General features: G+C 39.2%; 1 protein-coding gene and 1 pseudogene across 21 annotated transcripts in view; one reads left to right on the top strand and one right to left on the bottom strand.

Moving 5' to 3' along the window:
- PARD3 (par-3 family cell polarity regulator) overlaps window positions 1-17,378 on the bottom strand; it is a 676,268-nt gene that overhangs the window by 447,359 nt on the left and 211,531 nt on the right. The gene's annotated exons all lie outside the window — the stretch shown is intronic.
- On the top strand, window positions 9,829-10,318 carry LOC117311164 (deoxyuridine 5'-triphosphate nucleotidohydrolase, mitochondrial-like; annotated as a pseudogene).

Genomic DNA, 17,378 nt, shown 5'->3' with positions numbered 1-17,378 from the left:
TCTATTCAATGAATTTGGTAAAGTAGCAGGATACAAAATTAATGCACGGAAATCTCTTGCATTCCTATACACTAATGATGAAAAATCTGAAAGAGAAATTAAGGAAACACTCCCATTTACCACTGCAACAAAAAGAATAAAATACCTAGGAATAAACCTACTGAAGGAGACAAAAGACCTGTATGCAGAAAACTATAAGACACTGATGAAAGAAATTAAAGATGATACAAACAGATGGAGAGATATACCATGTTCTTGGATTGGAAGAATCAACATTGTGAAAATGACTATACTACCCAAAGCAATGTACAGATTCAGTGCAATTCCTATCAAACTACCAATGGCATTTTCACAGAACTAGAACAAAAAATTTCACAATTTGTATGGAAACACAAAACACCCCGAAGAGCCAAAGCAATCTTGAGAAAGAAAAATGGAGCTGGAGGAATAAGGCTCCTGGACTTCAGACTATACTACAAAGCTACATTAATCAAGACAGGATGGTACTGGCACAAAAACAGAAATACAGATCAATGGAACAGGACAGAAAGCTCAGAGATAAACCCACACACATATGGTCAACTAATCTATGACAAAGGAGGCAAGGATATACAATGAAGAAAAGACAGCCTCTTCAATAAGTGGTGCTGGGAAAATTGGAGAGGTACATGTAAACGAATGAAATTAGAACACTCCCTAACACCATACACAAAAATAAACTCAAAATGGATTAAAGACCTAAACATAAGGCCAGATACTCTAAAACTCTTAGAGGAAAACATAGGCAGAATACTCTATGACATAAATCACAGCAAGATCCTTTTTGACCCACCTCCTAGAGAAATGGAAATAAAAACAAAAATAAACAAATGGGACCTAATGAAACTTAAAAGCTTTTGCAAAGGAAGCCATAAACGAGATGAAAAGACAACCCTCAGAATGGGAGAAAATATTTGCAAATGAAGCAACAAAGGATTAATCTCCAAATATACAAGCAGCTCATGCAGCTCAATATCAAAAAAACAAACAACGCAATCCAAAAATGGGCAGAAGACCTAAATAGACATTTCTCCAAAGAAGATATACAGATGGCCAACAAACACATGAAAGGATGCTCAGCATCACTAATCATTAGAGAAATGCAAATCAAAACTACAATGAGGTATCACCTCACACCAGTCAGAATGGCCATCACCAAAAAATCTACAAACAATAAATGCCAGAGAGGGTGTGGAGAAAAGGGAACCCTCTTGCACTGTTGGTGGGAATGTAAATTGATACAGCCACTATGGAGAACAGTATGGAGGTTCCTTAAAAAATTAAAAATAGAACTACCATAGGACCCAGCAATCCCACTATTGGGCATATACCCTGAGAAAACCATAATTCAAAAAGAGACATGTACCACAATGTTCACTGCAGCACTGTTTACATTTACCAGGATATGGAAGCAACCTAAGTGTCCATCGACAGATGAATGGATAAAGAAGATGTGGCACATATATACAATGGAATATTACTCAGCCATAAAAAGAAACGAAATTGAATTATTTGTAGTGAGGTTGATGGTCCTAGAGTCTTTCATATAGAGTGAAATAAGTCAGAAAGAGAAAAACAAATACCGAATGCTAACACATATATATGGAATGTAAAAAAAAAAAGGTTTGAGCAGCCTAGGGGCAGGATAGGAATAAAGACACAGACATAGAGAATGGACTTGAGAACATGGGGAGGGGAAAGGGTAAGCTGGGACAAAGTGAGAGAGTGGCATGGACATATATACACTACCAAATGAAAAACAGAGAGCTAGTGGGAAGCAGCCGCATAGCACAAGGAGATCAGCTTGGTGTTTTGTGACTACCTGGAGGGGTGGGATAGGGAGGGTGGGAGGGAGACACAAGAGGAAGGAGATATGGGGCTATATGTTTATGTATAGCTGATTCACTTTGTTATACAGCAGAAACTGACACAACAATGTAAAGCAATTATACTCTAATAAAGATGTTAGGAAAAAAAAAACCCAAAAAATGAAAGGTCCCTCATGCCTCACTGCCAAATAATAATAATAATAATAAATTTAAATAAAATGGTATGAAATGAATGAAATCGAACAGAAAATAGAAAATATCAATGTATATTTTAAGTAGGAAGGCTGTTTACAGATTTACATATTTGTTCACTGGGCCACCAAGTCAAATGCACCTCTTCCTCTAGAGTGTTTGTCCCAGGGACATTGACTGGTGTGGAGACACTTCTGGTTGTCACAACTGGGGGAGGGTGGTATTGACACTAGCTGGTACAGGTCAGGGAAATCCGCTAAACCTCCTACAACGCTCAGGACAGTCCCACACAACCAAGAGCAAACAATCCAGCCCCAAATGTCTCCAGTGCCAACACTGGAGACAGCCACAAGTTTCAAGACCACTAACTGACCTTGTAGTTCACGCCATCTGACGGTCACTCCTACAGGGCCCACGTATGCATTGCTGTAAGCGGAATCTGCTAATACTTAAGAAGTAAATGTAGGGCTTCCCTGGCGGCACAGTGATTAAGAATCCGCCTGCCAATGTAGGGGACACGGGTTCGAGCCCTGGTCTGGGAAGATCCCACATGCCACGGAGCAACTAAACCCATGTGCCACAACTACTGAGCCTGTGCTCTAGAGCCTGCGAGCCACAACTACTGAACCCACCAGCCACAACTACTGAAGCCTGCGCGCCTAGAGCCCATGCTCCGCAACAAGAGAAGCCACCGCAATGAGAAGCCTATGTACCACAAGGAACAGTAGCCCCCACTCACCACAACTAGAGAAAGCCCGTGCACAGCAACAAAGACCCAACGCAGCCAAAAATAAATAAATAAATTTATTAAAAAAAAAAAAAGAAGTAAATGTAACCATAGCCTCTCAATGGACACAGTTAAAACTTGGTTCCAATTTTTTTTCCTATAATAAAAATGACGGGGCTTCCCTGGTGGTGCAGTGGTTGAGAATCTGCCTGCCAATGCAGAGGACACGGGTTCGAGCCCTAGTCTGGGAAGGTCCCACATGACGCGGAGCAACTAAGCCCATGAGCCACAACTACTGAGCCTGAGTGTCTGGAGCTTGTGCTCCGCAACAAGAGAGGCCGCGACAGTGAGAGACCCGTGCACTATGATGAAGAGTGGCCCCCCACTCGCCACAACTAGAGAAGGCCCTCGCACAGAAACATAGACCCAACACAGCCAAAAGTAAATTTAAAAAATGACGGATGCTCACTGCAGAGAGTTGTGAAACTGAAAGAGAATAAAGGATTTTGTGACAAATGAATAAAAAGATAGAGCAAGGCAGGACAGTCTCATAATTTGTAAATCCTTTACCAGAAAGTAATAAATTCCTATGCTCTACACGTTGTGAAGAAGCCACTGGTTTCAGGTTTTGCTTTTTTTTGGTTTAAACTTCACAACTTTTCACACAAGAACTTTAACAATAAGACAGCTCTCACATCATCAGAAACGACCAGAGTAAGTTACTAGAGTTGACTAAAAAATCCTAAAACAGAAGATGGTGAGAAAGGGAGAACAAGAAAGAGAAAAATAAAGGAGAGACAAGACCAAGCCAGGAAAACACAAGCAGAAACCTACTTCCTATTCACCACTTGTGCTTTCCAAACCACAATGCAAGTTGGAGTGTTTTTGGTTTGAAACTGCTAAGTTTCGCGCCTGCTGACAGAGGCACTGCCATGGAAAAGCACAGCCTGGTGAAGGATTGAACGCAGACAAGCTCCTCTTTGCTTTTCAAACCGCTAAGAAAGAGACGAAGCAACAGAACTACAACAAACTGTAAAGTTCTAAGTCAAGGATTTTGCTTAAAAGATTTTTTTATCACAGTCTAATATATTTTCATCATTATATTTAAAAGAAATCTAATTACGTTCAAAAGAAAAGTGGATGTGCTTGCTGTCACTAATGAGATCTCAGGGCATGAGAATTATTTCAGAAGCAGCAGCTAGTATCCAAGGGTGCATTTTTTTTCATCATTTGCATTAAGCAGAAATTTTATCAGAAGACCAATTAATAGTCAATGTAATAGCTTTGCAGAAGGAGTACTAAATTAAGTGTGTCAACACCGTACACTCAGTGCCTGCCCCTGTCTTGCACTCATCAAGAAAATTACATGAGTGAAGCTTCATTCTCACAGATGATGGCCAATCAATGGCAACTCATGACAATACTCAAGACGATTCCAGTTGTTTTAAACATCTGGTAGAAATAATGCCGTGAAAAGGAGCCTAGTCCCTGCAGATTTTTCACAAGGAAGCAAAAAAAAAAAAAAAAAAAAAAAATTTAAGCTCACAGTCTAATATTGTTTTAAATTCTGCATCTATTTTTATATTCTGAAAACAAATCCCATGTTTTAATGAACCAGATCCATCAGAAACATATACAGAGTCTGTATCAAAGAAAATGACTTTTCTTAAACCACTTTCATTAAAATTAAGCCAATATTATATACTCATATAATATTACATACTCATATATTATGTATAAACTTAAAGGCCATCAAAATTCTACATCATTCTAGCTCTAAAGTAACTATGTAATTCTAGCTTTAAATTTCTACGATAATCCAAAACAATTCAGATTTGACCAAAAAAATGAGACTAGATGATAAGTTTGAAGTGATTTAAATGTTATCCATGCAGGTGGCCAAAAAGAAAAAGTTATATCATTTATTGGCTCAAAATAATACCTGCCCTTATAATGCCCTAACCCAGAGGTACTCGAAGTGTGATCCCTGGCCAGGAGCATCATCACCACGTGGGAACTCAGTAGAAATGCAAATACTCAGGCCCCACCCAGACTTACTGGGGGCTAGAAATCTATTTTCCCAAACCCGCCAGGCAACTCTAATCCAAAGTCAAGTTGGCAAAGCACTGCCCTAATCTGCAGGTGACAAGAACAAAGACCAGCTAGAGTGTTAAGACGTCCTGTGCTGAGCGACAGCGACTTAGCTCATTTAACCCTTATGATGATTTCATGATGTAACAACTGGTATTCTCATTACACTGGAGCAGCTCTGACTCAGTCATATTAAGCACTAAACCGAGACTCTACAAAGCCGTGTGAAGCCAAAGTTTACTGTTAACCACTATTACCCACAGCATGCAAGGAGTGTGTCCCTCCCTTTCTGCTCCCATAGTACAAGTTCATCCACTCAGTAACTCACATAAGCTTTGTGGAAATGGACAGCTTCCCTCAGGATGTAATTTCAGTCTTCTATCACACGTAGAAAGCCCCGTATGCGTTGACGCTACCCTCCTCAAAAAATAGGCAGGGTGTGAATTTCAGACAACCACTGGAGTCCTCTTTCATCAGTTCAAATTTTTATTAATTGCTTGACTAAAGAATAACTTAGGGACTTCCATGGTGGTCCAGTGCGTAAGACTCGAGCTCCCAATGCAGGGGGCCTGGGTTCAATCCCTGGTCGGGGAACTATTTCCCGCATGCGTGCCGCAACTAAGAGTTCCCACGCCACAACTAATAAGTCTACATGCCACAACTAAAGATCCCGCATGTGGCAACTAAGACCCGGCACAGCCGGAATACATAAATAACTTTTTTTTTTTGAAGAGTAACTTATGTGTAGCCCATCTCGCAATGTGATCTTTACAATGTGATCTCCTGTTACTGAATCAAGGCCACGTTTCCACAACTGGCTCATCTCTGACCAAAATCCCAACTGCCCCAATCTAAAGGGATGAGGTGAGAGACAGAAGGTAACAGGCACTCCAGGAGTAGAGCTTTCAAAGTGGCCTGAGGCCCCTTAAACTCATGGGATGGGCCAAACACCACCATTGCTGGAAAGCACTTGTCAACAGAGAGAAACACGTGGACAAGATCTCAGTGAGAATCTAAGAACATGGACGTTGAGAGGGAAATCACTGATAACAGTTCTATCAAAAATTCATAACAACACCCTTAACTATACACAAGAGATGCATTAAATAAATCACTGTACATCCAAGGTATTTTAAACCAATATAGCTATTAAAAAATATAATCACAGGCATGGAAAGAACAAATGACACACCCCAAAATATTAACATATTGTAGTAAACATCTGATATTGTAGAATTACAGGAGATATATTTTCTACTTTGTACTCCTTTGTTTTTCAATGCCTTACACTATAAGCACGTTTTAATGTAAAATATATATTTATGATAAAATGAAATTAGAAAAAAATACCATAAATAAATTACTTGTTCTATACCTCTAGAACCCACTGAATTTTCAACATATATTGATAGTAAAGTAATTATGAAAAATTGTTTTAAATTTTGAAGTTAACACTTTATATTACTCACTAAAACGCTGAGTATACCAGATGAATACATTTTTGTACAAAGAAGAAAAATAAATACTTTGCAGATCAGAGCAATTACCAATACTCATTTTATCAATAAGTCTCAGGATTCCACTGGGAATAAATACATAGCTTTAATTTTCACTGTATTAACTGAGTGGTTTTCTTCTTCTTTCATATTGTTTTAGACATTTAATGTATTCTTTTGGTTCAACACAATGAATGAGCACATTAGAATTTAAGACCATCATGGAGAAGGACCCCTGACAGATAAACACTTAGTACTGCCAGAACACAGATGAAATTATCTAAAAAGGCAAGAAATTACTAGCCTGCAGTCTAGTTTTCAAACACACAAAAGGAAGAAACGTTTTTAAATTTTTTAACTTATTCCATAAGTTATTTTTCTGAAATTTAGTTATTCAATATTTGATAATAAGAACACAAATTTTCCCAGTCTCCAACGGCGAATGAAACTTTCAAATCTTCGCACAAATTTATAGAACAGGTAACATTACTGAACTGCTCATCAAACAGTTAGGGGGACACCCTCACCGTCAGCCAGTTCCCATCCGCAGATCAATTCAATGAACATTAGGAATTTATAAGATTTATAAGGAATTTATAAGGAATTTATAATTTTATATAAATTTATAAGGAATTTATAATTTATAAGAGGAAACATGCAGAAACAAGATTACTTACTCTGCTTCGTTTCTTTATTTTCATACAGCCATTTAAAAATAGAACAGAAGAGGTTTCAAAGACAGATACACAGCATTTTTTACCAAACATTATAAGCAGAAACAACATAAATAATCTGCTAGAATTATGCCACATCATTTTTCCCTTGGGAAGATAAATGTTACACATACCGTGTGTATTAAATAATTATGACTGGAGATAATCACGGCACACATGAAACGTATGCATCACCGCCAAGAATTCACCTAGAGATTTATTATACTGAGACACATAGCTTTTAAGCTCTGTAAGGAACTCACATGTTTAGCTCTTAATATTACCTAGAAATGCTCATCAAGATTAGGGAGGGGACGCGAAGCACTCGGGTGAGTTTGCAATCGGATGGATTACTACAGAGAGCTGTCTTATTCTCACTGCATAACCTGACACCTATTGCTCAAGTGGCAACTCAAATTAGAATATTGTTTAATGGTGAGAGAAAAAATACACTGTGTGGAAAGGAAAAACATATTTCAGGCAATGACTATGCTTAAAATGGCTAATTAACCAGCAAACTTTGATCATCATTTCTATTAACTACTGAAAAGTTAGCCTACATTAAACAAAAACTTTCCCAAGACTCGATAAATGTGGTTTTGCTTCTGTGGGCTCTAAAAGCTAATGAGATGGTGACAAGAGTTACACAACAGGGTCGGCATCCTGGGACAGCTCAGTCTCTAGTGATCAAGCACAAAGTCTCCCCATTTGATGTTTTAGGTTCTACCAGTTAGCCAGCCTGTTCTTTAAAAACCTATTTAAAAGCAGTAACATCGATTAACCCTGAAAACAGTTTTCTGTAAGTCAAAACAATCTCTTCCTCTCTTCCTTTCATTTTTAAATCTCATTTCCTACAGAAGTTTCTCCAATGTTTAAAACAGCATGAAATTCACTACCCAAATAGCATTAAAATTTAACCTTAAACATAGTGGTTTATGAAAACTCCTCCTCAACACTCCAGCCTTCCAAACAGGAAGTGTTATTCTTCTCTTTGGTTCGAAGACCAAGAACTAAAAGAGTCATAGAAGAGGCACCTTTGATTGGCTTTATTTTTGTAAATACTTTGAACAGGATTGCCTCCTAACTTTTTCTTTGGTCTCTATCACATCCCAAGTCCTATATCCAGTTCATCACTCTCAGAAGTTAGGTCATCTGAAATAGTCAGGTCTCAATTATTGGGAACAGAATGATCCAGGAATATCCATTATTGGACCTTCCATCCGCTGAGTCCAACCAACCAAACTACCCAAGCATCGATAAAGAGGATGGGCAGGAGCTGGAAAACTGAACTGCAACCATCAGATGGCTCTCATCTCAAAAGTTCCACTTTTTAATGCTTTAGCCGGTATCTTCCAACAATAGAAACTTCAAGCCAATATGTTTTTTCCACACGTTAATTGTGACATCTTTTAAAATCCAGTATCTTGGAAACTGCTGGCAATAGTCCTAATTCCCACATAAGAAACTCTGAACTAGACGCCCTGTTGGGATACGCTATGGATTTGTCTCAACAGAACTCTGATGGTTCCCTCTGACCTGGAACATTTGACCACAAAGCCTTATTTAAATAAGACAACAGAGGTAACTTTCAATAATTTTCTCTTCTGAAGGTCTTAAGATTTTATGATGCACCTCATAAAGTCGAAAAGAAATAAAACATAGCCCCCTGCCTTCACTTTGTAGAGGTAGAATCTCTTCTGTTTTGAATCCACAATATAAAGTAAGACCAGTACGTGTAAGTTTTGTTGCTGTTGTCGAAGTTGGTTCTCGGAATTGTGTCGGAATCCAGCCCATCCCTGCTTCCCATTGATGCAGCTCTGCTTTTTCATTACATTGGCCGCCATTTTAGCAACAGAACATTTATAGTATCTCCTAAAATGCACTGAATTTACACACTGACTAGAGTTGGACTTAGAAGGGTTTTGTTATTTTAAAAGATATCCCACGATCCTCAAACAGGAATAGATTTCATTGAAACACTAGAGTTACAAATTTTATCTCAAAAAGTGAACTTCATTGTGTATCTATCTTTGGATGGGTCATGCTCTTCCAGTCATCTCCTCCCTGTGGGAAGCTGCTGTGGTTCTCTGACCTCCCTGTGAGAAGGTCCTAGCATCAGAGACTGGACAGCGCAGACATCTGAGCCAGCACACACTTCTGCTTCTTCTGGATGACCACGTCCAGACAGCTCGAGGAGGGGTACCATCCGCCAGACAGAGGTCCACTCCCGTCAGTAAGAGTCACCCCGTTTTCAATCAGCATTGCCAATGACCTAATAATAAGGCGAGAACTTTGCTGGACTTTCTCACGTCTAAGCCAACTTAGTTAAAAGGAAATCCCACAAGTTGTGTGAAATGAGTCATGATTCATTTGTTGATTCCTTAAGAAAAAGCTGGAGCACCTGTAAGTGCTATGGCTGGAGGCATAGATGCACATCCAGGAAGATATGGTCCCTTCACGCCACCACGCGACATGAACATCATGGCTGAATGCTCTCCATCTTTACGTATTGAACCAGAGAGAAACTGAATCTTTCCCTTAATATATATATATATATATATATATATATAAAAAACTTAAGAAAAACAAGTGTCCCAACTTGGGGCTTACATATTTTACAATCATTCCATATTTAGAGATAATTAGGATTTTCTTCCAAAAAAGCAAGTTTAGTGTGCTGGTCTCACCCTGCTCTCTCTCTCGTCCCCCCGCTCCCTCTTGGGCTCACGTTCTGCCCTGCCATGCCCTTCTCTCAAGAGGCACAAGTCATCTCCCCCAGCAAGTGGGCCCGGCCTGCGGGGGAGGGCAGCATGCAGCTCCACCTTGTCCGGCTCTCAGAGCACCCCACCACCTGGACCAAGGGGTATGCACGTGCCGTGGGCTATGACCTGTACAGCACCTATGATTCCATACTACCACCTATGGAGAAAGCCTTTGTGAAAACCGACATTCAGATAGCTCTTCCTTCTGGGTGCTATGGGAGACTAGCTCCACATTCTGGTTTGGCTGCAAAATACTTCATAGATGTAGGGGCTGGTGTCATAGCTGAAGATTACAGAGGAAGTGTTGGTGTTCTACTGTTTAATTTTGGCAAAGTCCGAAGTCAAAAAGGGTGATGGAATTGCACAGCTCATTTGTGAATGGATTTTTTACCCAGAAATAGAAGAAGTTCAAGTTTTAGATGATGCTGAAAGGGGTTCAGGAGGTTTTGGTTCCACTGAAAATAATTAAAACTTTATGCCAAGAAAAGACATTTTAACTCTTGCATACGACTGACGTAAAGCTTTAAGGGAACTTCAGTAAATGGACTGAGAAAGCCTTTAAGGTGTCAAAGTAACCATTATTAGAATATAACGGGAAAACCTACTGCAATGTTACGTCAGTGCTGACTGAAATGACCACACCCTTACATAAAGCAGCGCTTCACACACTTGACGCTCCATAAACGATGCGACATAATCCAACAAGACAGTGACACTTGGGAGGTACTGTCATCAGACTTCACCACGTGCTAGCGAAGACTTCGGAGAATGGCAGCAAATAACCACTCAACAACCCTCCTGTCCTTCTCAGCAGCCAGGTTCAGAGCTGCGAAGTAACTCACCACAAGCCACAGTGGTCGCCAGACAGGGTTCCTGGGTCAGAATCCGCACGGACGCGGTTGACAAGGGAACCCCAGGCCTCCTCTCCGGTCCCCTGAACCCGAGTCCCCAGAGCGGATCCCCAGGGGCCACACAGGAAAACGGTGTGGGGACTGGAGTTCCCGGCCAGGTTCTGCATTCCGAGGAGAAAAGGCCTTTGTCTAAATGTCTCTGAAAAATTGAATAATTGCAAAAACGGTGTATTGGATAAGTAGCAAATTCTCAGGGAAACTACAGAGAGGTAAGGGAAGATGAGCAGATGAAGGGGCAGGATGCCTGGCTCAGCGGAACACATTCGATCTGCCGGGACGCGTGTTTTTATGGAACACGCTAATGACAATGGGAGAAAATTTGGGAAGAAATACAAGCATGAAACAAAAAGCAAGAGTGAGACGTGAAAGATTACGTTAATCACGTATTTGGGTTTTAGAAGAAAGGTGATTCTTTTTTTAAACCCCCCACTGAACCAAATGAGTTGTAACACGTAAACAGGCACTGTTCTGTTCAAAAAAATAAGACCCTCACTGTAACATTTACAATTCTACAAAAGACTCCATCAAATTCTGCCGAAGCATACCCAGTGGCTGGCATCTGAGGCTCTGGAAAGATAAAATCTGAAACTGCCGTTTTCTGTATTTTACTGCTAGGCTAGGATGCATTTAATGCACAAATGCCAGCAGGCCAGGATACAAAAATTTACTATGATGTGCTTTAAGTTAGTGTTGATTCCAACAGTTTACCATCCATCAGCTATTCTAGTGCCAATTAGCACTTTAAAAACCATGCGTAAATATTTGAAAAACATGTTAGCAATTAAAGGGAGGAAATATTCCACATTAAAATCAGGAAGAGACTTTAAGGTTACAACTTGACGTGAAACATCAAGTTTCACAGCATAACAAAATGCTATACGCACTCTAAACCAAACATACAACACGTAGATCCTATCTAAAATTCAGTAAATGCCAATTATTATTTACTGCTTTCAAAACTAATAGGTCTTCTAACTGAATATGAGGTTTTAAACTTTGTGCATCATTAACTTACACTCCATGTTAGTGATGAGGTGTTGACAAATGCTTTCAGTGAACTAAGAATGTGAAAAATTCTGAAGAGAGGTAGCTTAGGTTCTTTCTTTGTACTAACTTTTTAATGCTGGCCTTTTTTAAACAACAGGAAAAGTTAGAGTGTCTGGCACATGGCTTAAAGTCAAGCTTTCTTCTTAAGTCATCTAAAAAGAAGAACATAAATGCTTCATCGTTTAAAGACTTTACTTTCTAAGCAGAGTAATCCCCATAGTTAAAAAAAGAATTTTAATATAAACTGAAAGAAACTTAATATGCCAAGTTAATCAATGACAACTCAACAGCCTTTCATAAGGAATCAGGATCCCACAGAACTGGGGCCATTTTTTAAGTATTGAGCTTTAAGACTGGGACAAAAAACTTTTAACAGTAGGAACTGATATATTTTTATCAAGATTACACCGACTCTTTCACCTTTCACAATGAGAAAAATAGCCAAAATCATTAACTCATGGGGAACAATCTAGAAAACTAATAGTAAGATATTTCGAAGGCACTGAGTAAAATATTTGAGGACCTATTAACTGGTTGAAAATGGATACATAGATGCAGTCTTTTAAGAATAGTAATTCAAGTGTTAGCTTTCAAGACATGGACTGTGGTCCCAATGCATTCAAATAGAATGGTGCTGCCACTATTCTACTTGAAGAAAATGTTGGGAAGTTTTACTTATATTTTTAAAATTCAATTAGAAGACAAAATCTTGTATATTGCGTGTATGGGAAAAGGATCTCCTAGGAAAAAACTAAGTCAAAATATAACTGAGGAACAAAACAAAGTTATAGGATCAAAGAATAATGAATACTTCAAGTTTTGCTTTAACTATTAGAAAGCCTTGTACCATATACATGCCTGAACGCTTATCTTGCATTATTATTCTACTATCCTTATTTTTTTCTAATATCCTCAAGATGTTTTAGCTTTTTTGTAATCATATGTATCGTATAAGGCCACTATGCCCAAATTCAGTGCCATCCCCCATTTTCTGAGAAACGCCTCCACTCACCCGCACACCTACCTTCCTACCACCCATCCAAAGGGGTGGGCGCCTGGTAAACACAGGTGTTCTGAGTGGTTCTACTTCAACCCCACGGCCACTGCCACCATCACTGCACCTGCGCCCTCCCCTTCCAGCCACACTGATGAGATCAGAGTTGGACTTTTGATCCAAACTGGACCAACTGCACTATCTCCCCAAGGAACTTGCAAGTGGGACTGAAAGACTGAAAGAGGCTGGGACTATCGTAAGGCACATTTAGGGATGTGAGACAGACTAATTATAACATGGAAACAGAGGGGCAAAGAAAGCTGCTCTAGGGGAGGAAGAATAAAGCAGAATTCCAGAAGCAAGCAAGAATTCACGTCTTGAGAAGCGGGACTTTTGGTGTTCCTAATGCCGTTTTCGACCCCGTTCCTGTTCTTGTGCTGGTTGAGGTTATGAAGAACTCCTCTGGTACCATCCCAACTACATTCTTCTTACACTAACTTCACTTGGTTATTGTTATGTGGAACATCAAGAAACTCAACTGAATACAGCCTCACATCCTATGTGCAATGAAGGTTTAACATATGTAACTGTGCGACCACTCTTCAATCCCTTGGCTTAAGGTCATTTAGATGAACAAAGTTAAAATGTTTGGGCTTTTTCTGTCCATACCTGTTCCAATCATGGACTTCAAGGGCTATAACTAAGCCTCCCCAACACACTCTTTCCCTTCTACTAACCCACAGCCCTTCACTTTTCTATGTCCCACCTGAAAATATCTAGACAAGGATATTTCTGGTTCATAGACTGTCTGTATTTTATACAAAAACTTTCTGAACGTATACATGTACCTGACCCCATCCCACCAGCAGGCACGGGTGATAAAGGAAGGTATAATAGTGGGTTTAACCTTCTCAGCCAGTAGCACAGCAATGCTCAATGGACCCATTGGTTCACTCGGGACAGAGGAATATCAATCACCAAACAGTAGGTCACTGTTATCACTAGAATGTGATTTTATCTCTGAGTAGTTTGGGGAAGAAAATAGATAAGAATTACTCAGCTACTTGAAAAGTAGGAATTGTGCGTTATTCAATTTTATATCCTTGGCGCCCAACACATCATGTAGAATACAGTACATGCATAGAAAATAATTACCAATCAGAATACCTAGAAAATACAAAAGGCATGATATAATTATTATTATCATCATCATTACTATTTTGCCAAGACTATTTCTCAATCAAAGAAAGATGCAGACAACTGTGGTATTACTGACCGTATATAATAGATTTGGACAAAGTAAGACCTTTCAAACACACCTCCCTGTAGGGACACATTTCTCAGCTCCTACTTACTTACTGACACATGGGTTGCACATCTCTTTGCTCAAAAGTATGGCTCAAAAGTGAGTCATTATATCCCTCATTGCTACAGCCCAAATGATCTATCACGGCCACATCAGAGGCACATTTATGACTTGCTTATTCCAAAACCAATTTGAGTGCGTGCTGTTCCAAAGTTTTTGGTAGCTATAGTTCTTAACAGAAATTCTGCTTCATTTTATCAGCCATATGGAATTATAGGCAAGAATCACATTGTAAACTATCATCATTGCCTTGATCTTTAGAACAACCGATAAAATATTTATCGTGCCTACGAACTCATTTCCTCAAAGTGTCAGGTTCTAAGTAACTTAGAAATGAGTCCTACCTTCTTTCGGACGGTCCCTTGACTCTATAATATGAAATCTGCAAGAGTGTAAAGCTACCTACTGCAAAGACAGCTTCCCTTCCACGATGTCCGCTCACCCCAAGTATACACACTTAGCTTCCATTCCAGTTACACGGAACCACTGATCAATTAAATGCTGCTTCCAAACCCACACATTTTCTATTCCTTCTCCCTGAGATAAACAACTCGTAAAGGATTAAAAGACTTTTCTTTTTTTTCAAAGTCTTACGTTTCCTGGAGACCCTATGCCAAAGCACTCCCTCTTGTCCTTCTTCTGTCCTTGGTCCACATGTCCTCTTAGTACTGGTGCCACACTCTGCCTTTTACTTTTTGCTTCAGCTAATTGTGCACCGCTTACCAGAGCTCAATCTGATTGAACTGATCTTATTGACAAAGTAGTATTTTCAAATGATCTAAGATAAAAAGGCTTGTAGGCTAATTGGTACAAACTCGTTATGATTTTCTATAACCCACGGCTTAGGGGTCTTGCCCTCTTATCTGTAACTGCTAAGTACCCACGCATTTTTAGCCAAGTGTCCTAAACTCTACAGAATTCGCCAGAGATGTTTTTTAAGCCCAATTTTATTTGAAACTGTAAGCGTCTGGAGCTTTCACAACACTTTCTAAAAGAACAGTGAAACACTGAGTTGTACATTCTACCTGAGTTGCAACAGTTACCAGTCAGAATAGACACATACCAATGAAAGAGAAAACAAGATTGCTACCTTTCTAACATCCCAGCAAGTCCAGATTCCTTAAAGTGAATGCCCACTCCTCAATGTCACAATTTCCCCTGTAAATCATTATTCCACAGCTTAACAAACAGACTTACTCACCAAACAGAAAGACACGCAATAACTGGTGAAAAGGACGACTCCCAGGACAGCAATATAACCTGCCCTTACTCACTGGATGAGAACAGAAGTGATTGTAACAACAAAAACGCACTCGAGAGGCTTCTACCGCTTGTCAAACTGAGGAAGAACACAATGGGTGTATTTAAGACGATCCTGGGAGCTGAACTGAGATCCTTCATGTTGTATAGAAACAGGCATTTAAAATGAGTCCGTGAAGAGAGTTTTCTTATTTAACAAAATATCTTTTACAAAGTAAAGGATTTTAAAAGTTTGAATTAGAAGCTGACATAGGTCATGTGCCTTAATTACGTGCATGATGAAATCTAGTATGTCCTACTGAGTAATTCAAAATAGTGGTAAACGTTTGGCTTCCCAGGCGAAAGAAATTGCTTAATTTCTAAGACTTAAACATGAGAAACCATAACTAACCATGATTCGTGAAGAAGAATCAGAGTCCAAAACAGAATTTGGGGAGATTTTTTACAAACCTTTAGAAGGCTGACTTTACTATATCCTGAATATTTTTTTCATCTGCTTCTATACTGGGGTATTGGCATATAGCAGTAATATTTCTCAAACCCAGAACAACTGTTGTTCAAATCTAGGCCATGCAGAAAAAGTTAATGATACCACAGATACTTACCAAAAGCAAATACTTTTATATATGTTAATTCTAATTCTAATGCTTAAAGAGTTTAAGGGGTTGTTACATGCATAGGACTTGATAATGAAGAAAGGACACAAGCCTAGTACAATGTCACAGAAAACCAAAAGGATCTACTAAATGGAAATACATTCATTTCTTTGGTTTCCCCCTTCTAATGCATTTTTTAACATTTATCTTTTTAATCCATGAATCAGTGAGGACAATATTTTGCTATTTATGGGTACAAAACAGCCCTGTCCTAGGTATACCAGGGTATACTTAAGTATGTAACATCACAAGATACAGTAAATTTACTTTACTAGACAGTATAGCATAGTAGCATTAACCAGAGATATACTTCAATTAGAAAATGCTTTAAAATAACAAAGTCAATGAACATCTGACTGTACAATTTATTCTGTCAAATATAAATGTTTGTCAGTGTATGTGTGTAAATTATACTGTCAGTCTCAACACAGCTGAGTGCTTTTGTAAGCTGCAAAACAATTAATAAGCAACTCTCTAAGGGGTGTACCAAAAATTTTCCAGAACACGCCAGATATCTGGTCAAAGATAAGGGATAAAAAAATTTTTTTGATACATGGCTCTAGTATTAAAAAACAATTCCTATGTTTGAAAGTCAGTGTCAACAGATGCAAGAACTTTATTTTAAAACTTCCAGGGAGACAAAGCCTTTCAAGAATGGGGCCAGAACCCTGCAATCTGGTTTGGGGGTGGGGGAGTGGTTAGGGAACGGCAGAAAGCACACATGCCCAAGTTCTTTTTACTCCTTTTTCTTTTGAGACAATGGTATTAAATTTTAATCACGTTTTCATGAGTTCCAAAGGATAGCAAGGGGAACAAAGTGTCAGCCCTCTTTGAATGTGTTGAGGCATTTGCAACAAACTCAGCTTTTTCATGCAAAACAACAGAATTTGAGGTCAAATTAGTCTCTATCCTTTCCCTCTGGGCATGTAGTCAAGTTAGGACTCTGTCAAACCACTATTTGGGGTAAAGTTTTAAAGGAAAAAAAAAAAAAACAATTCTTGTGGTAAAAATAGGTGGCACTGCTTTCAACATTAAGAGAGCAACAGCTGAGGTTCCAATCCTGAGAAAGGGGCAGGGACCAGGAAATATTCTTGATTACTGCAAATTTCTGATGCAAATTACACTCTGTCTCCAATCTTGGGGGCAGTGAGGTGGGAGGAGGAATGAGAACGAGATGTCCCCTTTACCACCACCCCAAACATTTCGTGTTGCAGGCGTTGAATTACTCCAGCCTTAATCTTCATTCACCATGGCAATTACAAAGGTGAAATGACTGGAATCTTATCTTGCTAAAA

The sequence above is a fragment of the Tursiops truncatus genome, chromosome 2 (assembly GCF_011762595.2).
Source record: "Tursiops truncatus isolate mTurTru1 chromosome 2, mTurTru1.mat.Y, whole genome shotgun sequence".
Taxonomy (NCBI): domain Eukaryota; kingdom Metazoa; phylum Chordata; class Mammalia; order Artiodactyla; family Delphinidae; genus Tursiops; species Tursiops truncatus.
Note: the sequence above shows the minus strand (reverse complement) of the source record. Positions and strands in the feature narration are given on the sequence as shown.